At 37.7% G+C, this 27,568-nt stretch overlaps 1 protein-coding gene across 2 annotated transcripts in view; it reads left to right on the top strand.

The window, feature by feature from the left end:
- SUPT3H (SPT3 homolog, SAGA and STAGA complex component) overlaps positions 1–27,568 on the top strand; it is a 376,225-nt gene that overhangs the window by 195,391 nt on the left and 153,266 nt on the right. The gene's annotated exons all lie outside the window — the stretch shown is intronic.

Below are 27,568 nucleotides of genomic sequence, written 5' to 3'. Positions count from 1 at the left end.
TTTCTCAAGCATAACAATGTTCATGACTGAAGCCCCTAATAAAAGCGACTGTTAGGGCCCATGAAGGTGATCTTAGTTCTGGTGTCACCCTGAAAATGAATTTCCATAGGACCGGGACAGTGAGCTAAACAAAATTGATTTAAGTGAATAATCGCTTGCTGCAGCCTCAAAAGTGGATGCTTCAAAGAAGTAAGCTTGCCAGTGCCAATTCTTTTATAGACAAAAGTGGCTACCTAGATTTAACCAAACTAGGGAGAAGCAGAATAGTAGCTAACAAAGAACTAGAGGACTAAACTAACAACCAGAGAGCTGGAATAGCAACCATTCTGAGGCAAGAACAAAATCGTCTGACTGGAATTGTAATCTTGGCTAGCCTTGTCATGATGACACTGAAAATTCATCAGAGGAGGGGGAATTAGTAACCTTGGCTATCCTATTTGGACCAAAAAATTTGAGAAAGTTCTGTGTTGCCACAGTCAGCCTCTGAAGGGAGCTGAGCAGTGTGTTTGCGCTTAAACATAGCACCTGAAAATCAGCTGCTTAGCTTATCCCTCAATATTTCCCTGAAATATTTTATTTCTCATAGATGAATATAACCATCCACTTGTTAACATAACTGAAATCCAGGAATTCATCCTAGACTTACTGGTTTCTCTTTCTTTTTGCACTTCTCATCAATCTTCTCTTGATTATTTTTTGTTTGTGTGTGAGATGCCTTTGTCCTTTCATACTGTTCTTATTCCTTCCCTTCCCAATCTGCTGGGCCCATTAAACCATGATCTACCTAGGATTAAGGACCACATTTTAGTCGTATTTACATTCCCAGCCTCTGGAGTAGTGTCCAGTACATAACTCAAGAGTCTGAGGGAAGGTATAGTCTATGGGTTTATTTCTCATGACTGTAGGACTAAGGTAATGTCTGTTAGTAATAATGGGGCATTTTCTAAGAACTGTATTTATGTGGAGGTTTTGTTTTTGCTATTGCTTTAAATTTGGTTAAATAAGAGTGTCTGAGTCAAAAGTGTTTAATTATATTGACAATTATCCACTGAGAAATGCAGACTGTACAGAATTCTACTGTTTGTATGATTGCATTTTTTTTGCACAGCTATTGAAACATATTCATGTCATAATTTGGAAATTGTGTTCAGCACATTTCTAGAAAACCTTTCAGAGAAAATTGGTATGAGTAATGTATCTGCAGCAATCTTTTTAAACTTTTGTTTCTATCAAACAAAAAAGCAATGATTCCTTTAGTATGAATTTAAATTTTGTAATGAATATAAGTCAACAAAAGTGATGACAGTGTGTTTCAGTATTTTTAAAAAATTGTTTTTGGAAAGATAAACAAAGATATGGTATTTGTCTACCAGTTTGCTTTCAAACTTCTTGCCAAGGCTGGAGCTGGAATATGGTACAAACTAGGGAGAGTTGTGAATACAGTCCAGGTTTCGCATGTGGGTTGCAGGAATCCAGTTAATTGAGCTATTCCTGCTGCATTGGCAGGAAGCTGGGGTCAGGAACAAAAGCTGGAACTTTAACCCTTATCCTATTTTAGAAAACAAATTTTAAATTATTTATTACTGACTTTTTAAAAAGCTTTTTGTTCACTTCCTTGTTGATATTACATGTATCATTCCATCAGACAATGCCACCAAATATCTAGATCGTTCCCATTAATTTTGGAACTGATTTTTTTTTTCTAGCTCATTGTCCTTCTGCCTGTAATATTTCTGTTAGGATTTCTGGTCTTTTCAATAGCCACTTACTGGTCTTTCCAATATGTTGGCCATTTTATTTTATTTCCTCTTCAGTAGTATTGTTTTCAGCCTTATTTCAGCCATTAATTTCATAATTATCTCTTGGACTTTTTTGTGAACAATAACTGTAACCTCTGTGTAACTTCAGTCTTCCACTTAAACCATTCTACTCTCCCATTATCCCTGTCTTAACTTTAAATTTCATGGTGGGTAATTATAATCACTTCCTTGTATATATGCTTAAATTGCTTGGCCCCTTTCCCTTTGTCTTACTGATCTGGCAAAATCTGTATTGTCTAACTTCTGCTCTTCATGGTTAGCAAGATGGGGCATCATTAAAGCCAGGACTGGAAGCAAGCATTCTGATACAGAATGCAAACATCCCAAGCAACATGTCTATTGCTGTACCAAGCATGCATTCCACCATCACACATTTTTAGTTACAGGTGTTAGAGTTTTAATAATTTAGATAAAGATAGTCTTTCACTTTCCTTCTCATTTAAGATTGTTTTTCATTCTTCTATTTTCCTGGCACATAGCTAGTAACTAATACATATTTGGGTTTATATTTTTAAGTGTCAGAACTGCTCAGTTTTGTGGCTCATGAACAGATTGAAAAGGCAGTCACAAAATGTGTATTGTGCTGGTTAGTATACACTGGGAGGATGGAACAAGTTCATTATTTAATAAATCGGAATTTGTTTTCATCACATGACGTTATGCATGGTCATCTACTGAACCAGATTTATTTTTATTTCTTTTTTTTTCAGATTTTTTTTAATAACATTGCATTATGTGACACAGTTTATAGGTACTGAGATTCCCCCCATCCCTTCCATAGCCCTCCCCCCATGGTGGATTCCTCCACCTTGTTGCGTGACCACAGTTCAAGTTCAGTTGAGATTCCTTCATTGTAAGCATATACCAAGCATAGAGTCCAGCATCTTATTGTCCAGATAAGTTCAACGGCTTCTTGGGGAGACCTTCTCTGGTCTGAAGGTAGAGCCAATAGAGTAAAAACCCGATCAATCAGAGCAGATTTATTTTTAACAGCTATTTTAAAACATTATAGTCACAGTAAGTTCTATATAAATTGATAGGCTGTAAGTTAGTTCCTTTGTGTGGACTGATAACCCTAATTTCACTGCAGAGTGAAAAAGTATGCCAAAGAAAGCATAATTGATCACTTTTTTTTAAAGATTTATTTTATTTTTATTGGAAAGGTGGATATTCAGAGAGGAGAGACAGAGAGGAAGATCTTACATCCCATGATTCACTCCCCTAGTGAGCGCAACGGCCGATGCTATGCCGATCCGAAGCCAGGAGCCTCTTCTGGCTCTCCCACATGGGTGCAGGGTCCCAAAGCTTTGGGCCATCCTCAACTGCTTTCCTGGACCACAGGCAGGAAGCTGGATGGGAAGCGGGGCTCCCAGGATTAGAACCGGTGCCCATATGGGATCCCGGGCATGCAAGGGGAGGACCTTAACCACTCCACCACTGCGCCAGGCCCAACTGATCACGGTTTTAAAGGATGTATTCTTATTGAAAGACAGATTTACAGAGCAATGGAGAGACAAACATAAAGATGTTCCATTTCCTGGGTCCCTCCCTCAGTGACCACAACAACTGGAGCTGAACTAAAACAAGACTAGGAGCCAGGAGCTTTTTCCCAAGTGCAGGGACCCCAGGCCTTGGACCATCCTCTACTGCTTTCCCAGGCCACAGCAGGGATCTGGAAAGGAAGTGGAGCAGCCAGGAAACAAACCTGCAACCATATGGGATGCCAGCATGTGCAAAGCAAGGATTTAGCCACTGTGCCATTGGGCTGGGCCCAGTTGATCACTTCTGTAGAATAATATTGTCTCTATAATTTTAAGCTTTCTAAATGAACAGGTTCAGCCCTGACATAACCCTAAGAGGTGTTCCAGCCCTTATAGTATTTAGTTTCTTTTTTATTTGCAGTCTTCCGAAACTGAAAGAAAATTTAGTGTTTTGTCCACGCTCATCATGACACCTGCATTATCAGATTCTCCACAGTAGTTGCATGCAGAAAACAGAATGACCAACTACCTCTTTGCAAAAAAAACTCATATCCATCTTAACCGCCTTGATCTGGTACATCAATTAGTTGCTTAATTTGCACAATCATCTCCATGTATTGAAGATCTGATGATAAGTCTACATGATAGCAGAAGATTTTATCATCCACAGGGGCTGCTTTTAGTAAACAATTAAAGCATCCTAAGAAAGTTGTCCATAGCTTGATGTTTTATCTTTTACTGCATATTTCGAGTGGTGCTTCAAGTTCTCTCCTGTTAGGCTAAGAAAGATATTTCTTGACTTTAAACACATCCTTTGCATTCCTACCAGGCTTGGCCTCTCTGACTTTGAGTAGTTGTTGGATGATGCTGTCGATGTTGAGTTTCATCTACATCCACTATTGTTTTCCCACAACCACCCCTGTCCTCCCCCCGCCCCCTCCCACCTAGTGTTACCATCACCAGATCACTCCTGGGACTCACATATCTTCTTTCCACACCAGGGGCACAGAGCTAACAGTGAGAGTCCTGGCAGAAAAATGCTCTCCATGATGATAATATTATAGACATTTAGACAAACTGCTCTAAATAATAGTGGTTTTGGTTTCTTTCTCTTTAACATACTAGCATTTGATGAGTTTCTCAAGATATATGATGAATTCTATTACAGAACAGCCAGGGAGTCCACTGTTAAAGAACAAGGACATGAGAAAGAATAGCTTTGTTTATGTATATAATACACAACCACACACATACATAATATTAAAAATTCACAACCTTAATAAGCACAACTGCACGATTACATCCATGAGCAAGGTAGTTTGAGATCATGACGGTATTTTAGAAGACTTTAGATGTCTTAATACTTTGATATTTTTGGCTTAAGGAACAGTATAAGCCTTCTCCCCCCTAACAACAAGATCAAATTCCTGAGTTAATGAGGAAGAAGCAATTTCTTTATACATATAAATATATATATATGTATGTTCTCAGTGTGGTCCCCACAGACCAGTCATGATCTCCTAGGTGTCTCTGGGTGGTCTACCAGCTGGGTTTTTTTGCAGTTCTAAGGTTTATAATATGACAGTTTTGGTAGTCTGTTTTATGGCATGGATTAATAATTTACTTATGGCATTTCTAAAGTGTTTCTGCAGATTATATTCTTCCCATGAGTAATGGTGAGGTTTCTTTTTCGTGGCATAGTGGTAATAGGTGGAGATGGTGGAACACTCATTTGTTTTTCTTCTCATGAAGTAATCTGTAATTTGAAATTGATATTCACTACCTTAGAGTTATCAAACTGTTTATGTGATGATTAAAGCTTTTAAGAAGTACTTTAGTTGCGACTTTAGATGAAAATATCTTTTAAAAAGAAAGCCCTGAAATTCTTGTTCATGTGCTTTAAAATTACTCTTGGATTAAGCAAAGCATGATTGCTCTGTCTTCACAGTCGGGGAGACCCCACTTGGGAACCTAAGACCTAAGAATTTAGCCATCTCAAACAATACTTTTGATAGACTAGGTTTACCCCTGGTCTGAATCCCAGCTGACTTGCATTTATTACTGATTGTATCACCTAGTAACAATGAGACCCTAATCACATTATTTTAGATCATTGAAATGATTATCAATAAGGATGTTAAAAGATTTTTTGCCATAAATTTTATTGATTGATTGATACAGTTTCATAGCTCTCAGATTTCCCCTCTACCTCTCCCCAACTTCCCTCCCCCTGCTCATTCTCCCTTTATTATTATAATGATATAGTTCCTCAGAAACAGTCATAAGTTCATCATTCTTCTATTTAAGTGTATCCGTAAATTGTACATATGGATTGGCACTGAGACCAGCATCCTATTGTCAAGATATATTTAATAGCTTCATTCAGAGTCCATCTTTGATTTGGAAGTAGAGATCTACACTGCATAGTATCTTCACATCTTGATATGGTAGTCTCTTTTACAGTTCCTCTAGGTGATTATATGTACATGCATTTTTACCTATGTATCTATTGATCTTATATTTTGTGTGAAGGTTGTCTTATATAAGAGAGAACATGATGCTTATCCTTTTGAGACTGATTTATTTCGCTGAACATAATGATTTCTAGTTGGGAAAATTTTGCTGCAAATGGTAGAATCTCCTTTTTAATGGCTGAATAATATTCATATAATAAGTGTACGGCCGTTTCTGTAATTGTTCGTCTTTTGACGGGTATCTGGGTTGTTGCTGTGTCTTTGCTATTGTAGATTGTGCTGCTGTAAATACAGGAGTGCAGGTCACTTTGTCATATGCAGATTTCACTTTTTCTGGATATATTCCTTGGACTGGGATAGCTGGGTCATATGGCTGGTGTATATTCATTTCTCTTAGCACTCTCCATACTGACTTTCATAGTGGTTTTATTAGCCTACACTGCCACCAACAGTGAAGGAGGGTACCATATTTAAATTCTTAGTGTAGTGGCTGATATGTTTATTCATTCATTCATTCATTCATTCTGTAAACAATATATTGAGTGTGTGTTCCAGTGCCACATACAAGAGAAGTAAAATAAGATTTGATATGATTTCTGATTTTAAAAAATCTACCATAACAGCACATTACCATCATTTATTCAGCATTATTGTAAGCATTCTGAGAAGTATGGAATTAAGGAAGGTTGCCTAGAAGAATATGAGGCTTGAAGTGGGTTGGAAGGTTGTTTAGTTAGACAACACTGGGAAGAGCAATTCATCTTGCTCATTACATTCGCAGGCATACCTGTAGGAATTGTATGTATAGCTTTTGATCCATAGCAGTGATTGATACCTGAGGGGAAGGAATTAATACTGGAGGTTTGCTTAGGGGCTTAAAAGATCAATAAATGGATGCCACATTGACAATAAAATTGTCTCTAATATTGTTGTTTTATTTATAGTTAACTCATATAGACAGATGGGAATTACAATAGCTCAATTTGAAAGAAATAACACAGCTTCTTTCGTTGCAAGTGAAAGCATAAAAAAAGGTATTTTTCCTGACATGTTCCTGAAATGAATAAATATTAGTAATTGACATATTTTTGAGTTTTGTATTCTTTTGGAAAGGCAATGAATAGTCCTTCAATTTCTTCTTTTTTTTTCACTTCACCCTGGAGCAGGCTTTTTTGAAATTATTTCATTTTGATAATATTTACACAGTTGATTAGGGCACAAAGGGTCAAGGGATCTAGGAAAGTGGGTAAAACCATTGTTTCCACATCAGTATCATTTTTTTTTTCTGTATCTGGGGAAAAAGGGGAGATAAAGGGAGAAGCCTGACCCAGCCTCCCACTCATCCCAGGTCCCCCACGTGGGGCATGCTCCGAGGGTCCTGCTAAAGTGGTTTTCATAGTTCAGCAGTTCTGAATTGCTGCCAGTCTCATAATTCCAAGCACAATGAAATCTGTCCAGAATCCACTGGCTGACATAGTTCACCTTAGAGTCTCCATTTGCCCAGGTATTCACTGCCAACATATGGCTGGGCTGTTTGGTTGATTTGTTCTGTCCTCTGTCCTCTGTTGTGGTACCACATGTCCTCTGCAGGTTCTAATGGAGTCCCATATCCTCCATGTATACCTGGATATGCTGTCCACTGCTCTCTCTGATCCTCTGAGGAGGCTCAGCTTTGGCACTTGCACTCCATGGTCAGACCATGGAACCTGCACTTCTATTCATGGTTGGGGTTCTGAGATCAGCAGTTCAGTTGGAGGGATCCCTAAAGAAACTTCATCTGAGGTGTTGTCAGACCTGATTCTTCCATGTGCATGCCAATACAGGGTCCAGCACAGTCTGTCACCCCATTCAGCTTTTGCATATGCTGGTGGTTGCAATTGCTGGGTCAGTTCTGTTTCCAGATCAGTCTTCCACACAAACCAATGGTTGTTGCAGTCCAGCCTGATTCTGCCCACCACACGCTCGACCTTCACACAAACCAGTGGGAGCTAGCTGCAGCCTAGTCCGGGCGACCCACAATAACCCCCACTAGGCTGACCCCTGCCCTGGTTCCCGTGCTTGCCAATATGTACAGCAAACTTGTCCAGTCTGTCCCACTTCCCATTCAGCTCTCATACATGTCAATGAGCATTGGGGTAGGCTTCTTAAAGATAGTGGGACTTTTTAATTTTCTAATTTTCCATTTTCTTTTATTATTATCATTAATGATACCATTTCAGTTTTCATCTAATATAGTTTTCGCTATGTAGAATAAAAACAAATGTTCAAATGAATATCAGAAAGCAGTATTTTATTCAATAAAAGTCTGATTTCTTCCCTTCTGGAATTTTTTCTAAAATGAAAATAGTCTTTGTTAAGAAAAACTGACATTTAGAACACTTAGTTGTTTGCATTGATATTTTCCTCTGATTTTTATGAAGAACAAAAATGGAATTCAGTGAGTTAACAGTTTTAGATGCTTCTTATAATCTTTGATTGTGGGGGTTGTTTCAGAAATGTAAGGCTCCTTAGAAAACTTCTTTCATGTGATAGACCAAATAACCAGTGAGACAGAAAAGTTTCTTTTAAACTAGCATAGGTTTTAAATATTTATAAATACTTATGGACCAGTGCCATCTTGTAAAATCCTTTTAATAAAGGATTATTATTTAATAAAAATAGATAAAAAATAGATATGTAATCTCCTCTCTACTAGTTTCTGCAGTAACCAGAGCAGGTTTTTCTTTAGATTTATTTTACTTGAAAGTTGGAATTATAGAGAAAAGAGGAAAGGACAGACAGAGAAAGAGAAATCTTGCTTCTGCTTATTCACTCCCCTAATGATTTTGTGATAGCCATGGCTTTCTTCCAGGAGCTTCTTCCAAATCTTCAAAGTGGGTGAAATGGCCCACGGCTTTGAACCATCTTCTACTGCTTTCCCAGTCCATAGGCTTAGAGCTAGATTGGAAATAGAGCAGCCAGTACTTAAACCAGTTGGTACCTTAAATGGGATACTGGTACCACAAGCAGAAGATTAGCTTGCTACACCATAGTGTTGATCCCACAAAGTTTCTTTAATAAAACCATATATGAGTGTCTGATCTTTACCAAACTTGTTAGAATTTGACTGAATATTTTTTCAGCGAGTTTCATGTTTATTTTGAAATTTTCTTTTCTAACTACAAAAATTTAGTTCAAATTTTTATTGTATGCCATGATGTCTCTATATTTTAGATTAAAATGTTTTAATTGCTTTTGAATGTAATTGACACTTCTAGAGCTATACATTTTTTTTCTTTTAACTTCATCAGCCCAGTCCATTGGTCTGTGTACCATAGTATCTTTATATCCTGATGGTAGAAAGCCATGATTATCTTTCACCTCCCACAAAGCAGTAGGTTTAAAAAAAAAATGCTTGTTTGTTTGAAAGGCAGGGTTATCGAAGAGAGAATTCTTCCATTTACTACTTCACTTTCCAGGTGGCTACATCAGCAGAGACTGAGCTGGAGGACTGAAGCTAGGTGACAAGATCTTCAGACAGGTTTCTGACATAGGTGTCAAGGACCCAAGGACCTGCACCATCTTTCACTGCTTTGCCTGAGAGCTTAATGAAAATAGGACCAATCAGGACTTGAACCAATTCTCATATGTGATTTTTGGCATTGCAGGTGGTGGCTTAACTCACTGTTCCACAACATTGACCTCCAGGGAGCTAATATTGCATTCCCTATTTCAAATGCAGAAATTGGATCAAAGAAAGCCATACATCTGCTTTCTAGCTAAACATATTTTTGTCATATATTATATCTTGTTTTAAGACTTAAAATTAGTGAGAAGAAAATGTTTAGGTTTTTAAATAACGTAGAAAATAGAATAAAGCATTTTTTTTTCTGTATGAATTGTATACTTCCTAGAAATCGCCATTTCATATGTGATGGTTCTGATTTGATTAGTTTGCCATTTACTATCATTAATTTTGAAGACTTACAAACAGATCACTAGCACTGTCCTGCATGAATTGGCTACTGATATTTTTCTGTCCTCATCTGTTCTTATTTTTATTCAAACATTATTGTCTTTTGATTTCTCAGGCACAAAAAGTTCTTTGTTACGACAGGCTCTTTGCATATGTACTCCTCTCTACCTAGCAAATCTCCATCTTTTTGCTACCAGAGAGTGCTGTTGGAACTGCTGGACAGCTGTAATCTTTAGGTTTCAAGTAGTGGCTGAAACGGCATGCTGTTAGCCATTCCTTGACATTGTATTTCAACAAACTATTTTTTTTTTCTTGTCATGTTTAGTTTGGCTTGAAAACCTTCCATTGATTTTTCTTTTCATAGTGGAAACTCCTGCCAGGTTGGGATTATAGCTGTTTTTCCATTACGGCACCCCCAGAACGTAGTATCGCAATAGGTATACAGTAAGTACTTGTTGAATTAAATGAATGAGAGAAGACAGAAAGCCAAAACTTGTTTCAATTTAATCTCCGTAGGACAAACACAAAGCAAAATTTATTCTTTGCTGAAATTTGTTTGCCAAAATTTTGCAGTGGAGAGCATGAACTGTGTGTTATGCTTATGACCCTCACTTTGTTCATCATACACATGAGAATGCTTAAAATATTTTATAGCAAGTAAAGTTATAAGATGTTTACTTTGGCATCAACAAATAGAAATGTATGCATGATTTTACATGGTACACATCTTCTATTAACTTTCTGAAACAACTTTTCTAGATGGACAGGTCTGTATAAGAAGAAATGGAGAATATTTAATTTAAATATAACAAGTTAGAAGCTCATTCATTCTTTGGTAGTTTGGATTATCTTTTTCAGGATCACTAATTATGAATCTTTGGAGCATTTTGTCATTCAGTAGTTTTGTAAAATACTATCTAACTTATTATTTACAGATATATTTTGTTTGAAAGGCACAGATGGAAGCACACAGAGAGAGTGAGTGATATAGAGTTAGAGAGAATGCTTTCATCCACTGGTTCTCTCCCCAAGTGGTCACAATAGCCAGGGCTGTGCCTTGCCAAGCAAGGAGCCTGGAACTCTATCTGAGTCTCCTTGAGGAATGCAAACAGTGAGACTGTCTTCTGCTGCTTTCCCAGGGGCATTTGAAGGGAGCCTGAAAGTGGAGCAGCCAGGACAGGAACGTGTGCTAATATGGGATACTAGTGAGTTGACCTGCAATGTGACATCACTGTTTCCAGTACCATGTAGTCCATTCTTTGAGAGAAAATGAGAAATACAGCAGTAACAATATTATCAGGATGCTCAAGGGTATGAGGTTTTTTTTTTAAAGTTTATTTTTTTTTAATTGGAAAGTCAGATACACAGAGAAGAGGAGAGACAGAGAGCAGATCTTCCATCCGATGATTCACTCCCCAACTGGCCACAATGGCTGGAGCTATGCTAACGCAAAGCCAGGAGCTTATTCTGAGTCTCCCACACGGGTGCAGGTTCCCAAGGCTTTGGGCTATCATTGACTGCTTTCCCAGGCCACAAGCAGGGAGCTGGATGGGAAGCAGAGTCACCAGGATTCGGGAGACACCAAGTGTCTTCTATACCTAGGTTATTGGTGGTGCTGATCTTGCCAGAACCTGTTGGCTTTTAGGTCTGGGTGACACACGGACCTATTTTGACCCGTATGATGCCACAGTTGGTATTATTTTCCTGGGGTCCCTTGCAAGCCACTGAATTCAGTGAGTTCTCGCGAGCTCAGCACATGTACAGTTCGCTGTTGTCCGCTGCAGTCCTAAAACTTTTGCCACACTGTACAAAATGGTGCCTGACGTGCCACTAATAGAGTTCTTGGTCTACTGGCTGTCAGGTCTGAGGGCTACGCAGACCTGTCTTGGGTGGAACCTGTAGAATGTCACATTATTGCAGTTCACTGAGTCAGAAATGAGTTCACTCCCAGCTTAGCGTATGTATGCTCAGTCCTTTCCCTTGCCTTTGCCTCCTTACGCAAAATGGTGCCCAATTCAGCTCTAGGGGGCTGACTGGGTTGTGAAATCTACCCTGTTCTCACACTGCCCATCTGGGATCTGTCGCTCTGTCTCTGCTCCTGGTCAAATCGAATAGACCAGCAGGACGGACAGTTCTTTGTCTGGATTCATGTCTCAAGTTCCCAGTGAAAGTCCCTTCCCACCTGGTAGCTGGTGGAGTTCCGGCTGCTTGTAGAGTTCAGATCGCCTGTTAGCTGTATACTGCTGGAGTATCAGTCACTGCCACACCACACCATTGTTTTCGCTGCTTTCCTGTGTCTGTCAGTCTCCAGGCAACCCTCTGCTGTTGTTTTGTCCTCTCCTGTTTCCTGGAAAGTATCCTCTCTGCTTCATCCTTATTAAATGTTTCTCGGTCCATTTAAACATGTCCTTATCCTATTCCACCATCTTTGTAATATAGCATTTTATACTGTGTAGTTTTAGTAGTTTTCCTTAATTATCTAAGCAGGGAGTCAGTAAACTATTACTAATGGGCCAAATCTGGCTCTTTCTTACTTCTGTAAAGAGTTTTCCAAAGTAGTTGAAACAATGGTTCTCATTCGTTTATCTGTACTCTGTAGCAGGTTACATTCTGCAGCAGGGAAGCGAACAGTTCTAACTGGAGATGGCTTGCACAGCTAATCACTATTTTGTCTTTTGGCGCTTCGTACAATAAATTGGCCAACTTCTGCTGCAGAATATACATGTAACAGCACTGACTATGTCTTCTCACCGTTTACTCTCTCAGTTCCCTAATAAAATCTAGCCAACAGCAAAATCTTATTGCTGATTAAAAATGCAGAAATACTCTATTCTTATTTTCATAATAGTTGTGCTAATTTGTATGATCTTATACATTTTATTTATGGATGGAAAAGATGAATTCTACTTGTCTAACAGTTTTTGTAAAGGTCTGAGTTTTTAATACTTTTTAAAATAAGCTTCTATTCTAAGTTTTGAATATTATGGAACTGCTCACAAATCAGTCATACCTAGCAAATTGTTTCATTCCTTTCATAACTTTGTATTTTGCCACTTTCTTGATTTTGTTTGAAACTTTTCATACCCTGCTAAAATAGATTGAAATGTTTAGACAATGCCCATCCACCTACTAAAACATTTTTTCTTCCCAGAGAAGGTATAGCAATTTATTCTTCCAGGGGTGTTATAATTTAAATGTCCCTTTTCTTCCTATTTCTAGGTCCAATGTAATTAAATAATAGATTATATTTTCTAACTTTTAAAAAGCAATAAATAGGAAATTACGTTCAGCAGACTTTAAAATTTTTTCCATGTTCTTCTAAACTTTAAATAGGATCCTTTCTGTCTGCACTAAATAGAAATGAAACAGTCCTTTCAAATCAGTGTCCTTGGGAAATGAATGTTTATTAAAAATAAACAACAGAAATATAGTTTTCCCTGGATTTGTCTGATAGTAATTCTAAAAGCTAGATGCTACTTTGAAAATAGTACTATATTTTTAATAACTCATCATTTATTTAAAATCAATACCATCAAATACATACACCCCATGTAATATACCCTAACAAATTGCAATTTAGTCCTTATCAAATATAAACTTATAACACCTTTAAAACCTTTGATAGACAATCAAGATGGCAGAGAGGACATATTTCAGGAAATGGGAAAGAACAGAACAACAGCAGAGGGGTACCTGGAGACTGGCAGACACCAGAAAGCAGCAGACACAAAGGTGTGGTGTTGCAGTGACTGATACTCCAGCACAGCAAGCACAGCATTCAGCTAACAGCGATCTGAGCTCCACCAGCAGTCAGAAAAAAAAAAAAAAAAAAAAAACCTTTGATAATTCCTTACTTCAGATTACCTCTGTGTATTTTATGGGATGTATTTATTAATCATTGAGAAATCATTCCAGTGTTGTGAAAAATAGTTGCAGGTTTATAATTTAGAAGTCCTACATTTATGGAAAAAAGCAAGAGGAGGATTCTTGTATATTTACACTTAGGATGATAGTGATAGGGATAGTGTTAAAGCCAAAAGTGGACTCAGTCACTGTCATCGATTCTTTCAATTTATTATATCATAGAAGTTGTCAGCAACCACGTGGGATACCTTCTACTTGTGATTGAAACTTCCTGCTCAATTACATATCATGTGTAGGTGGGTAGTAGTTCACGTAGTTGAGTAGTAGAGGCATGAGAAAGAGAGGTTGGATAAAAGATACCAAAACATAATTATAAGTAATAGACTCTAGGGTTTCACAGTTCAGTGGGACTACTACAGAATACCATAAAGGATTATATCCCATATAAGAAACTAAATGATTGAAGCTGGTGGACTGCAGATATGGAGAGAGAATAGGGAGATGGTTGATGCTGGCTTCCTGGTTTGCTGAATTTATGTTGGAAGCGTATTTCTGTGTGTCCTTAGAGGTGTACAAGAATTACATGTTGGCAAAAAAAATTTTTAAGGGTAATGAAAAGAGTGGGTTATGGGCGCAGTAGCAAAGAAGTATCACAGTATTTCTGATGCTTTTCCTAAAACCTCACTCCCATCCTTGCAAATGGTTCTTGAATTAAGTCTTTTCCCATATTAATGATGCTCTTTCCCCCAGGCAGTTAACTTGCAAACATATATTTAAATAAATAATTATGAACCCATATGGGATCATTCTGAAAGATGTTCTAGATGCACACACACATTAGCAGAGATTCAGACAGGTAAATTCTGGGAATTAAAGTTTTCTCCCAATCTTGATTTGGGACTTGCAGGCACAGCCTTATTTGCCTTTAAGACCAGAAATTTATCCTGGCTCCTGTCTTAAGTGAATGTTAACTACAGAGAAATGAAGATTTTAAAAAACTTTTTAGGTAATCTAAAGCAATCTAATAAGCTTAATTATCTTAATGTAGCCTGGGTTCTTAGTGCATTTTATGCAGAGTTTAACTTAGTTAGCATCCTCTTCAGCGCAGTTTATGCCTTGTGGTATCTACCTAGTTGCAGCATGAATTTGTGGAGCCTGTTTATTTTAGGTTAGACTTTATAATATCTGCTGGCAGTTGTTCTACATCTTTTAAAGGCTTACTTGTTTTCATTACTTGGGAGGTAGAAAGAGTTGTCATCCACTGGTTCACTCCCCAAATGCCCAGAGCCAAAGCTAAACCTGGACAAAGCCAGATGCCAGGATCTCACTCCAGGTCTCCCATATGGGTGGCCATCACTTCTGTCAAATGCCTGACCTTACTGTACATCTCAACTAAAAAACGAGCAGTCCATTAACCCTATAAAGCTAGGCACTAATTGTTGATTTATTTTCTTTTTGATTTTTCTATTTGTTTTTTGGTGTATACGTTGTTGCTTTGCTTTACTTTGCTTCTGATTAGCACAATTTCTAATCTCGAGCCCTATGGTAAATGTTTATAGCAAATGCTCAATAAATACAATTGAATGAATAAACCAAGAACCAGCATTAAATTAAAAATAATAAATTATTTTAGTGGTCTGTTTTATGGCATACTATGGGTGTGTGCATAAGCCCGCCTCTGATGCCGTCATCCCAAGTGGGCAGCAGTTTGGGTTCCTGCTGCAGCTGTTTTGTTTTCAGAGAAGTTTATTTACAAAGTGTCCAACATAGCAGGGACATAAGAGGGAAGCGAAAAGCACCTCCCAAGGTAAAGCTGTGAGGAGAGATGCCTCTTCAAAGCAAAGAGGGAGAGACACCAAAGATTTGAGAAAGGGCCTTGGGATTTTAAGTGTTCCCTGACTCATTGTTGAGAGGAATCCTGCAGGTAAAACATTTTTCATTGGTGTTCTCTTAACCGATTAGGAAATGGCCAGGCAGTTTTTGTGTTGCCCATTTGAAGGTGTGACCAAGATTTCCGCAGGCTTGAGTGGTCTCAACTTCCTCTTGGAATCCCACATCCTACTTCAGAAGGGGGTAAAAGGCAAAGGCATCTTCTAGCTACTTCCTGCTGAAATGGGGCATCATTCTGGTAAAGACGGCCCTAGAGGTGTGATATTCACAAAACGATGGCAGGGTAATCCAAGTTGTTGTGACAGAAGTTGGTCCTAATACAAGGTTTCATGTTTGGGCCCATCTGGAGTCTGAAGACCGCTAGTTGGGAAACAAAGAACACAAGCGAATTGAGAATACAGGGTCCAAATATAACTGACCTTTGAATACCACTCTCCTAAGCACTTACACAAGACACTTAAGGCATCTGCTTTGGCCAGCAGATATCATTCTCAGATGTGAGTGTTATTTTTAATGGTAACAGTTCTGCCTACGGAGCCAGCATTTTGTTTACTAAATGTATTTGGCAGGTGCCTTTCTGAAAAGCAGCTTCGAATACTGCAGTGGTCCACAGGTTGGTTCTGGAGAATCTAGTTGATCGGGAGTGCTGATATCAGGCAATAAAGTCAGTATCTACCTCAGAGAGAGGAAAACAACCTTGAACATCAAGGAGGGCCTACAAGGACCTTCACTAATATACCTTGCCCAATAAGGGAGCAGGTGTCTCAGGAATAACAAGTGAAGATTGGTGAAGTGGAGATCTCACCAAGTGCAAGCCAGTGTTTGGGTGAAATACCACTTGAGAAGCTAACTGGAGATGTCTTGTACAGTTACCTTTTGCGAGGATCTGGATCCAGGAGAAAAAAAGCAAGATAGAAAATTCAGCACCTGTGTCTAGTAAGAAATTAACCTTTTGAGATCCCACCATCAAGGAAACCTGAGGCTCCTCAGTATAAACTCAGGTGGTGGGACTCTGGAGAGACTCCGGGAATCATCGCTGAGGATCCTGGTCAGCTCCCTCTGGAGCTGGGGACATTATGATTTCCAATGACCCCACCCTTTGCAGTTGGGACATGGTCCCCAAATGGCTCCTGGTCTTTGGCAAAACTGGCCTGGCTTCCCACAGCTGAGGCAGAACAGTGGGGGTTTTTTTGTTTTTGTTTTGCTTTTTTTTTTTTTTTTTTTTCTTGAGGTGAATACACTCATAGCAGTCAGCATTTCACTGTATGACAGCTATCTTTCCACCTTTCCTTCTCTAAGTCTCAATTATAGTAAACGGTATTAGCTGCCCAGATCAGTTGGTCCAAAGAGAACTTACCAGGGACTGCCATAAGCATGGAGCTTTTTCCATATATTCAAGGCTGACTATACAAGGAATGTGTCCTTGAGGATTGCTCCACCTCCACTGTGTGTGTGTCCAAGTTAGTGAATTTTGCAATCGCCCCCTTGAGGTGTTCTAGAAAGCAAATTGGTACTTCAGTCTCCCTGATGAACAGTGGTGAGTTGACTGTCCACCAAATTCTCCTATCCTTACCACTTGAAGGGTAATTTGCAAGTAGATAAGATTTTCCTCCAGTTTTGGAGGAATCCTCTGAAAGCCTTCTTTCTGCTCCCCTTCCTCCACAGGAACCTCACCCCTGCTTATCTCCCTTAGAGGAGCCCTGCCCTCTTTATCCCAATACCTCAGGGAGAAAGCCTTCCAAGTCTTAACCTGGCATGGGGAGAAGCAGTGCTGCTGCATTTCTCATCCAGGTCCCTGCTTATGGCCTGGTAAAAGCAACAGCAGATATTCCAAGTTTTGGGGTCCCTGCCACTCCTGGATGAAACCCCTACGTCTTAACTTCAACCTGGTCCAGCCCTGGTCATTGGAAATGAACCAAGAGGTGGAATCTCTCTCTCTTTCCCTTGTACACACTCTTTATCTGTCAATATTTCTAATTAATTAATTAATTAATTAATTAGATACTTTAGCTTCAGTGTTTGCCCATGTCTTTGTAGCCTCATCCTCGATACTGTAGTACAAAGATTTGCCACTCTTTGGTTTCTCTTCTGGTAGCTTTGATAACATGTTGGCTATTCTTTTGGGCATTTTCTTTTCCTGTTTCTATTTTTCTTTTATTCGTTTGTTCTTTTTAACATTTCTTCACAATAGTTGGCTCCTCGGTTTGTCTGTTTTGGTAAGTTAGTACCACTTACACTATAGCAATTGACCATACATATGTAGTTCACAGAGCCCAGAGTAGGATCCAGCAATCCTCAACCTTCTGACTGTAGTTCCTGTGTCTGTTCTCCCACATCTGTCATAGTAGCAAATCGCTTAAATACATTTTATTTTATTCTAATACACCTTGACAGGGAGTTTACAGCCTGCTTTCTTATTGTAAAGGGGTGGTTACACTACAGAGCAATAGGTGGTAAGCTGGGTGAAGTTGTGTCAGCTAACTCAGGCAGCACAGTAGAGAGTGGTTAATTCTATGCTTGAGTCAAAGACTCAGAAAGCTGCAGACTTCTCTCTTAGGTCTTTGAAAGCTGTACAACTCTACCTTCTTTATGTTAGTAGCTTTCTCAAAATGTCAGTGTGTGTATTGTTGGATGGAAAATGTCATGAATTCGGTTTAGTAACAAGCTAAAACATTTTCTCAGCCCACCAAATTATCATTGGACTCTCTTTTCCTTTCCTATATACATTTCTGTTTTACTTTCCCCTGGCCAAGAACCAATTATTCTTAAGCAGTGTCTTGTGCTTTGTAGTGCTTTAAACATATGTATTTGCCTTGCTACATTATTTCACTTGATCTTTATGATGATCTGTGAATGTAATAAGAACTATACTATATCATCTTCTTGAGCCCTTTTGATAACTTCATAGTAGAATATAAAGCTGACATCTGGGCATATCAAACCCGACTTTTCATTTAGTTTTACATATACTACATCTAATTTGACAAATACTATATACAACCTGTATTACTTTTCCTATGCAAGCAATCTTTGGATACAAGATTTGAATAAGGTCTATGGTCTCTGACAGGCTGAGGGGGAAATATATCCAAATTGTGTCTTGTCATCATATCATAAAAGCATAGGGCAGATGGGAAACGGATGGAAGCCAATCTCTTTTATGCATTTGTAATTGCATTGCTGTAATCCCATTTTGCAACTGTCTTTGGCTTTCAAATATATCTGAAACTGTTGGGTGGGTAGAATACTGAAATAATTAACTGTGTCACCTGCTGATTTGTGTACCTTGGAAAACATTATGGTGAAGTAAGTTGTTAATGCTAAATAAGAGCCCAACATCATGCTTCCTTCCAGACTCAATTAAATGGATTCATTGTTGTTTCCACTGCTATGAACTGAGTGGAATTTCTTTGTAAATTGCCTCCTATTTGTACCTCATGAAGTTATACCATTTCTTCTTTTAAGTCTGCGTTTCTCTCAATAATCTAAAAATTTACTTTGGAACTAAAGCTATACCCAGGGTCAAATATTAGAACCAGAAGGTACAAGGAAGTTGGGAGCTCTTTTGGTTTTCACCTCTCTTTAGTGCCCACTTAAAGAACCTGTGGTCTACAAAAACCAGCTATTGTTACAGTTGTGGGAGTCGATCTAGAGTTTCAACTGCTAGTTTGGATGCCGGTATCTGCTGTCTGAATCCAGTGCCTGCTTCCACTGTTCAGCTTCCTGCAAGTGCATCCCCTGGGAGACACAGCAAGGGATGGTTCATACAGTTGGCTCCCTGCCACCCACTTGGAATACCTGGATCTAGTTTCTGGCTCCTGGCTTTGCTGCTCTCCAGCCTTTTTAGGCATTTGCAGAGTAAACCAACAATAATCATTGCTTCTTTCTCTTCTCTCTATCCCACCCTCTCTGCTTCTCCAATAGAAAGTTATAGCTACAAAAAACAATGATACTAAAATATTTCTTTAATGCTTCATATTGCATGTTGTATTTGCTTTTGTATGAGAAATTATCAGAGAAGATAATTGTCTATCAAGAAAAGCTTACATAGTACTTCCCTTAAGTTTAGATGAAACCTAATATATTGTGAAAAAAGTGTGTCAGGTACTACACACCCATACATTATTCATTTGCACACTCAGCATACATGTATGTACACACTTATAAAGCTAAAGAGAAAAAAGTTTTTCATAAATATATAATAATTATGTAATATATCAATGTTGATTTTTTTATATCTTGTGGTATCTTTTTTTTGTTACCATAACTGAATACCTAAGATAAGCTGCTCATTTTGGCTCCTAGTTCTAGAGGCTTTCAGTCCAATAGTGGGTGAGTCTTGCTGGTTTGGCCCTCGGGAAGGCCAGAGGATGACAGTGTGTGGAGGAATGGAATAAGTTTTGAGAACTGATCATGTTGCAAGCCAGAAAGCAGAAAAAAAATAGCTGAACTCAACTCAATTTGCATAACTAACCTTCTCTCAAGGACTATTTCCCAGATACACCCCAGTGTCCTAAGAACTTCCCCTTTGGCTTAGCTCCTAAGCACCATGATTGAATTATTTTTTTATGTTTTTAGTATTATTTATAACAATGTTCTATTTATGACTTTGGAGTTTAGTTTCCAGCTTAAGTTCAATAGTTGTATTCTGCACAAACCATAGCATTCTGCCCCAAGAGCCAAATTTTTTTTTCTTTAAGTAATTAATTCTAAATGAAAGTTTTTAATCTCTGTGAATATTAAAACTTGATAAATATTTTTATGTATACTACAAGCTTTACTTTCTCTCTTCTAAATGTAGATAATTTATTTAGGGCCTATGGAATCCTAAATGTCATTATCTAAACATCAAATAAGTATTTAATGTGAGAAGCAAAATGGCAATAATTTTTGATGGTTTTTATTGTTTGTGTTATTATTTGTCAGTCTTCTCAGTTGTTAAATGAATGTATATAGAGCAATTGCAATAAAATTATGCACTGAGATTGTAAAATAAAGGTGATAACCAGGAGTTGACACACTTCACTGATGAGGCAGCTAGGTTTTAGTTGAGCCTCAGGGCAGATCTTTGCAAACTATGTGGATGAGGTTCTTAGATCCAGCCTATGAAACTAGTTCTAAAATTCCAAAATTGGTGTTTTGTCCATCAATTTTCTCAACAAAAAGACAAAATTATAAAGTTTCTTTTGCCAAGATTAAAGGTGATAGTAGTAGATATAAAATTAGAAATAAATTTCCTTACTCCCCATAATTATTCTTCCATATTACTTTATTCTTTCCATTTGGTAACTTTTCTAATCATTATAGTGATCTGTGTGTGGTCTAGAATAATTCCGTGCTTTTAGTACCCTAATCTAACCATGGAGATTTTCTGCAAAACCTGTGTTTATTCCTAAGCATTCTAGGGTGTGGTGGAATCCGGCTAGCTTCGAAAAATTAAGAAAAGTTCTGAAAAAAAAGCAACTAACTCAAACTGTTGTTAAATCGTTGTTCTTTGAAGAAACAAGCTATAGCTGCCACTGTCAACAGTGGATAACATTTTAGAAATGTGAACAGAAGGAAATGTGGTGAAAAAAGCAAATTTGCCAAAAAGTAAAGCAAAGAAAAAGGAGACATTATTAATGACAAAAGCAAAGCACACACCTTATAGGCTACCAGAACATTTTGTGTTCAGAAAATTGCATGTATCAGTGAATTTAGAAGTATATTGTTTTTTGCATATTAGGAACCAAAAGATAGCTATATATATTCCATTATACAAATACAAGACAAGCTCCCGTCTTTCTGAAATTTTACTTTACATTTTTAAAATTATATTTAATGTTTAATAGTTGATAGTAAATTTTAAAGAATATTAAATATATGTAGCATCACAGGGGAGTATTGTACAGGTAGCCTAGGAACTACTAAAATTCAATATTAGAAGTATGAAATATACTTATAAAGTATCTATACAATCATAAAGTTTTTTAAAAGCCCTAAGCTGAATCATCATTGATTTGGGGACCATGTTATGAATATTTTATGAGCAGACTTTTTATGCAATAGAAGTTTTGATTAAGTGAACATTTATATCTTCTTCAATTCTGAGTAAGAAATCAATCATGGAGAGAAACAAGTGACTTGATGTTATACATTTATTACTTAGGGCCAGCTTTATATGCTTGGTCATCTCTTAGGTTTGTATTGAGAATTAGGTGAAATAATATATAGAAGACATACAGCATAGTATAATAACTTGATATAATTTAGTATAAATAAAGAAATGCTGGCCTCAAGAAAAATGAGTGGGACGTGTACATTTCTCAAAACCCAACTAAATAACAGGAAAAATAATTTTAAATACATAAGATTGCAAAGACAAAGAAAATGGAGATGAACAAAGAAGACATGAGAGATGTCAAAAATTTAAATTTTGCAGTGAGTCGTAATGGTATAGGCTATACATAATTGATAAAAACAAAACTTTGGAACTTGGAAAAACTCAAAATTGCACTGATTTTAGACAAAAGGCTGAGATACAATAAAACTCAGGATTAAAACCAGAAAGATTTGTAGAAAGTAAAGGAAGAATTTTATCTCAGTATCCGATCCAAATCATAAACGCAGTCGACTCTCCTCTTGTGGTTCTGATGAAACACTGTATACTCTCTAAAGAGTGAAATAAAAATATCTTGAGTACTGGAGATTCTATACACAAGTTCACAAACACAAAGTCATTAGACATTCCAGAACAAACCTGTGGAAAAGAAGGAAGTGAATTTTCAAAGCAATCCATGACAGTTTCCCAGATATGAAAAACAAGAATATATAGGTTCAAGTATTCCTGTGAGTGCTCATGAAAATATGAAACACCTGTATCAGAACACAGCATTGGGGCTGGTACTGTGGCCTGGCTGGTAAAACTACCATGTATGATGCCAGCATCCCGTACAGGAAGTAGTTTCAGTCTCAGTGCTCCACTCCCTTCCAGTGCCCTGCTAGTAGCTTGGGAAAACCACAAAAAATAGTCTAGGTATTTGGGCGCATACCTCTGCAGGTGAAACCCAAATGAGGTTCTCAGAGCCTGGCTTTGGCCTGATCCAGCCCTAGCTGTTAGGCCACCTGGGTAGTGAACCAGCAGGTAGAAGTCCTCTCTCTATGCCTTTCCCTCTGTGTGTGTGTATGTGTAACTCTGACATCCAAATAAATAAATAAATAAATCTTTGAGGGGAAAAAGAAACACATCATGAAGTTTTGGGGATTTAAAGTATAAAGAAGATAGGAGCTTTGTAGAGAAAGGGATAAGTCACCTAACGGCATGGGAGGAAGAAAGTACTGCATCCTAAAGAATCGGGAAATTTTCATAATTCAAATCTAATGCTGTGTTAGAGTTCTCCAAGTAAATGGAAACAACAGGGTATATGTATTTTTTTAAGATTCGTTTAATTTTTTTTGAAAGATACACAGAGAAGAGGAGAGACAGAGGAAGATCTCCCGTCCGCTGGTTCACTCCCCAAGTGGCCAGCTCCAGTGGCTGGAGCTGCACTGACTCACAGCCAGGAGCTAGAAGCCTCTTCCAGGTCACCAACGCATGTGCAGGTTCCCAAGGTTTTGGGCCATCCTGGACTGCTTTCCCAGGCCACAGGCAGGGAGCTGGATGGGAAGCGAGTGTGCTGGGGTTAGAATCAGCACCCATCTGGGATTCCAGCACATGCAAGGTGAGGACTTGAGCTGCTAGACTACCAGGCAGGGCCCAACAGAGTATGTGTATCAATGTATCTATTGTAATGAACTTGGGCTGTCCTGGACTCCAGTAAGTCCCGTGGCCCTCGTGGCCCTCGTGGCCCTCGGTCATCAAGCTGAAAACCCGGGAGAGACAAAACCTAGATGTTTGGCTCCGATCTGCACATAAACAGCCCAGGACACATAAAACATGGGTGAGACCAAATGCCAGAGAAGATCAATACCCTGGCTCATGGACTCAGGTAGAAATGGTTCCCTGTTACTCAGCCTTGTCTTAGATGTGCTTAGGTCTATTCAAATTTTCAAGTGATTATAAGAGACCCGTTTACTTTAGAGAAGGTACTATCCAAAATTCATGAAAAATTCATTTGTCACTACAGTGACATTAAGAGGCAGAACCTCCAAGTGGGCAGTGGGTTATGAATTCTCTCTCTTCATCAGTGGTTTCATGGTAGTCTGCGGACTGGGCTCCTGATAAGAGACTACAGGTTGAACCCCGCCCCCCCCACTCCCTCTGTGTTTGGTGTCTGCTCGCTTGCCTTTCGCCAGGTTTGAACAATCAGAAAGAGCTGCTCCAGATACAGGCATCATGCTCTGGGACTGCTTTTTTTTTAAAGATTTATTTTTATTATTTATTTATTGGAAAGGCAGATATACAGAGAAGAGGAGAGACAGAGAGGAAAATCTTCCACCCGATGATTCACTCCCCAAGTGAGCACAACGGCCGATACTATGCCGATCTGAAGCCAGGAGCCTCTTCCGGGTCTCCCACGCGGGTGCAGGTTCCCAAAGCTTTGGGCCGTCCTCGACTGCTCTCCCAGGCCACAGGCAGGGAGCTGGAAGGGAAGTGGGGCTGCCGGGATAGAACTGGCGCCCATATGGGATCCCGGGCGTGCAAGGGGAGGACCTTAACCACTGCACCACTTGCGCCACTGCGCCGGGCCCCCATGCTCTGGGACTTCTAAGCATCCAGAAACATGGGCCAAATAAATTGACATGTTTATAAATTACCCAGTCTATGGTATTCTGTTATATCAGCAGAAAATGGACTCAGCCATCTGCTTTACTCTGTCCACTGATTGAAATGCTAATTTCATCCAAAAACAGCCTGCCAGACACACTCAGAATAGAAATTTGACCCTCTATCTAAGCACTTCATGGCCCAGTTGATACATAAAATTAACCTTCAAAGTACACAAGTCATAAAGGACCAAAATTATTTAAGATTTCAGTATAGAATTTTATGAACAGAAACAAGAAAGGTAATAAGAATAAAGGCCTAAGCAAAATCTGTGAGGTTGTCAAACTACAGAGACTAATGAGGTTAGATAAGAGTGTATTGTCATAAACCTTTCAATGAAATTTGGACATTGTATTTGAGAAATATATCATTTGGTCAGTTAAATTCAGAAGGTGCAATAATTTGGAGACATTGAAATTTAGAAAATAACCCTCAAAAGAATCCCCAAAGGCATGGAATAGGTTTAGTGGAAACTGAGAACATGTTCACAACGTTAAAAATAAATCAACAGAATTGTTGATAACAATAATGCAAAGAGACTAGGGGAAGCTATAGCTATATCAGAAAAAAATAGACTTTAATGAAAAATTTAAAAAAACAATAATGCAGAAGATTATTGAATCAGAATATTGTGTCACTGATAATGAGAAATTGAGAAGAGATTTATTTAAGGGATCAATGATGAGATATTTGAGATGGCATGTCATTACCTTCTAATATTCAATCTCTAAAGAAAATATTAAAAATGAAAGCAAGGAATCTTCCAAAAGCTCCTGAATAATGCCTGTCATGAAAAAATTATGCTTGAATTCAAGGCTTGGCATCAGAATACATTGATCATTTAATTCCAGTTTTCCATGAACTTGATTATGTAGTATTTTTGCATATGGTTGACTTGAATCATGGAAAAATATTCATCAGATAAAACCAAACTGCTGTAACTGAATCACAGTTATGTTAAAATAATCTCTTGATGTAAATGTTTTACTAAATTGCAAATATACTGCTAAAGGTTTTGATTACTGTGTATTTATTCAAATGGTAAGACCGTTAGATTTGGGCTTATTAGACCAGTGATTAGGCTTAAAGTATCATTCTGCTTTATTATTTCTTAAATAATTTTATCATAATTGTAAACACTCATTACTTTCTTTGTAATGAAAATATTTTAAAAATTGAATAATGCTTATTTCGCGTCTTAGTTTAAACTCTTCCAGCAATACATGACTTGCTGCAACCAATAATGAATTCTAACTTCCATCTATTTTTCAAAGGACAAGAAATTAAAGTATTTCTTAGATTATAGAATTCTCTCCTATCTTTTATTTTAGGAGCATTTTTGATACTAGTTTTTTGTTTCTCATGTTGTTTCCGTATTAAAAATATCATTAGATTCTTCTTGACACAAGAGAGATCAGAGTTTGAAACTGGGTTTGGAGCACGGGATATGCCAGAGATGGGCAGCCTTTGATGAGGTGACACTGATATTTTCCGTCTCAGAGACAGAATAACCAGGCAGAGCTCAAAACGTACTAGGGCATTGGAGCCATGCTAGTGCTAATAAGGTTACTAGGTGAGTTCGCAGAAATGAGAAAAGCAGATAAAATTTAAAAAATATATTTTAAAAAAAAGTTCTAAGTCGAATTTTATGATTGTAGTGTAATGTTTTGACAAAAGCAATTACAAATGTCAGGTGCTCCAATGCCTTTATTTTATGTGTTCATTCTTCTCCTGGTTAGTATTTTGATAAACATGTTTTGGAATTTATATATAGCATGGGTAAAGTATTAATTGGGGAAACTACTTGAAGGATACATGTATCTGCTGATCCTTTCATAACATGAGTAAAATTACTGTTGTCTTTATAGTGTTTTTCAATATTCAGGTCATTGCCATTTTTCAGTTAGTGTTGTCTCCTGGTATTCAGTGTGGAGTCAGATAAATGGATAAGTATTCCATATTCTTCTCCTCCATGACCACGTGTATTTTAGACTGTTTCAGAAATGTTTTTATTTGAAAAAACATGTGTATACATATTTCCCTGACAGTCTAACAGTTTCTGGGAGAATATTCATGCCTTTTAAAACCTGTTTTTTTTTTTTTTTTGGTTATAGATTTATCATCTTTTTAAAACCTTACCTCCCATGATTTCTTTTTAAATGGTTCACAGTTAAATTTAAATTTCTATGTTTAGATAGGATTATGTTTATATACCAACCACCAGTGTCCAGGAAATTCAGTGGTAAAGCTAACAAAATAAGGAGTTTATAGTCTGTTTTGTCCTATGTATATTTGTAGAAGTTTTGAAGCTTACTTAGCAGAATCACTTAAACATTCAAACAATTTCTTTAGCACAAATTCACTATTTGATTCCAGATAATTGTGAAGATAACAGTGCACCACTCTTTGAAGATTAGTTCCCAAGAATAATTGCTAGATTTATTCATTTCAAAGCAGATTGCATTACGAACAGCTTTTATACATAAATATTTTTACAGTATTTCAGATTGGCTAAAGTTGGTTTGGTGCAATCAGCATGGTTTGATCAAATTTGGAAGAGGTTACGGCCACATTTTTGTAGTGTTTTCTCCAGCATCTTTATTTTTTTCAGATGGACATATTTTATGTTTCTTCCCACTAATCAAAATAAGAAACTGAGTTTGCCTGTGCCAGAAAATAGAACTATCACTTTTCACATTCTTTCATTTTTCAGGTCATTTTCAAATAAGATTGTGTTTCTAGTACTTCTGAATTCCTGAACACTCTTAACTTTGTAGATATAAGTGCCCAGATGAACATTTCAGGGGGAATCTAACTTTTCATGCAGTATGTTTTGTGTTGTGCATTCCAGATACAGTTAACTTTTTGTGTGTGTGTGATTAGTGTGGAAAGAAATTAATGCAGTCCAGTATTATGATTTATGGACTGAATCTTTTAACCACTGAAGACTTGCCAAAACTAAAAGTATTTTTTTCCCTTTGGATATTAGAAACAGCTACTGTTTTTGTTGATCTTTTAAAGTTCTGAATGGGCCTATTTCAAATCATACCAGCATGGGAGCTCAGATTAATAATATACTTATTCAACTAGTGATACTGAGTGAAACCATTGCTCACATGGGTAGGAAGGATAAAATTTCATAAAATTATTTTCAGGTGCATTAATGCATTTCTGGAAGCTGTACATGATATTTCTTTTGCATGAAAAATCAAAGATTTCTATTTATTGTATCAGTTACAGGGGGGCTCATAAGTTAATTTAATTGCAGTTTTAAATATCTCAAAATGAAAGATCTTTTGCTTTTAAAATCAATAATGTGAATGCAGGATTTTTCCCCA

This window comes from Ochotona curzoniae, unplaced genomic scaffold (assembly GCF_017591425.1).
Source record: "Ochotona curzoniae isolate NIBS_2020 unplaced genomic scaffold, NIBS_Ocur_1.0 contig_3819, whole genome shotgun sequence".
NCBI lineage: Eukaryota > Metazoa > Chordata > Mammalia > Lagomorpha > Ochotonidae > Ochotona > Ochotona curzoniae.
Note: the sequence above shows the minus strand (reverse complement) of the source record. Positions and strands in the feature narration are given on the sequence as shown.